Consider the following 1490-nt stretch of genomic DNA (forward strand, 5'->3'; position numbering starts at 1 on the left):
AAAGAAGTGCTAGTTGGGAGGCACCCGAACACTCATATCCTTTCAATTTCATGCTTTCTAGAGTAGTTTATGTTTAGTCACCTAGATTGTTTAATTTTCAGTTTCATTTGCTAGTTAATTAGTTGATAGTGTCCTTAATTTAAGTTTTAAAAAGTTTTAGCATGCTAAAAGTGCAACCTTGGTTGCCACAATATAGGATGTTAATTAGGTTGAGAAACTAGCTAAAAAGCTAAGTTTGGTGTGGCCACCAACCCACTTACTTTGAGCTTACATGACAAAACTGAATTGATTTTAAGAGTAAGCCCAAAACTAAGTTTGGTATGGCCACCGCCAAGAGAGATCCACACGTGCAATCAACATTCAGCCCAATTAATTTATATCCTAATGCATATGGTATATTGGTGGGATGAATGAAAGGGATAATTAATTGTGTACATATGAGATGGAAGTGGAAGAGTATGAAGGACTTAAATTTATTCTACTCATAATGTATACAATAAAGTCCAATCATGAGACCAAAATAACTATATGCAATGAATCTAAGTTTGGTGTCCAAGAGACACCCATTAAATATAATTTAACAAGAGGAATTTGAAGTAATTTTTAATCACTAATGAGGGTTGTAACTGAATTTTCAGGAAGAAGTAGGGCCCACGTGACATTGATCACTCATCAAGTCAAGGAGTCAAAGTATACTTCACACTTTGGAACTCAGAAAAAAACCTGAGAAAAGCTGAAGAGATAGGGTTAGTGCCTTTCTCCACGCTGGGCGCCACTCCCAAGTGGGAAAACATTCAATTTTGCTATCAATTCCCACCTTTCAGATATCTCCTCTCACACCTATATAATGCACTCACCCAACCCTCTTCTTTACATTTCAAACTCCTCTCATCCGACACCTTTACTCTCCTATCTCTCCTTCTTGGCTTCCTTTCTTTTTTACCTTCTTTCTATCCTTCTTTCTTTCTTTATTCTTGCTTCCTTGATTGGGACAATCAAGTCCTAAATTTGGTGTTGGATTAAACCTTTGATTTGCTTTCCTTCTTTCCTTTCTCCATCCGTTCATCACTCTTTCAAACCCTTTCATCACAACCAAATGGCACCACCAAAAGTCACCACTTCAAAGAAAAGAAAGACTAAGGAAGCTGGCTCTGGCTCATCAAGCTACAATGAGTTCAAGTTCTTCTCACTCTTCCACCAAAATCAGTTTTATGGGTGGGTGAGTGAGAGGCAAATAATCCCTGAAGTTGGCTTCTAACTTGGGAAAGATGAGCATAGGAAGATCAATGTAGAAATCAACAATAGAAGCTGGGCTATCCTTTGCAACCCACCAAAGAAAGTGGTGGAGAGCCTAGTAAGGGAATTTTATGCCAATGCTATCCCTCAACCTGGGCAGAAGTATGACTACCAAAGTTATGTGAGGGAGAAGAGCGTTGATTATAGCCCTGAAAACTTGGAGAGGATGCTAGAGGTGAGGCGAACAAGCTCTA

The sequence above is a fragment of the Arachis hypogaea genome, chromosome 15, assembly GCF_003086295.3.
Source record: "Arachis hypogaea cultivar Tifrunner chromosome 15, arahy.Tifrunner.gnm2.J5K5, whole genome shotgun sequence".
NCBI lineage: Eukaryota > Viridiplantae > Streptophyta > Magnoliopsida > Fabales > Fabaceae > Arachis > Arachis hypogaea.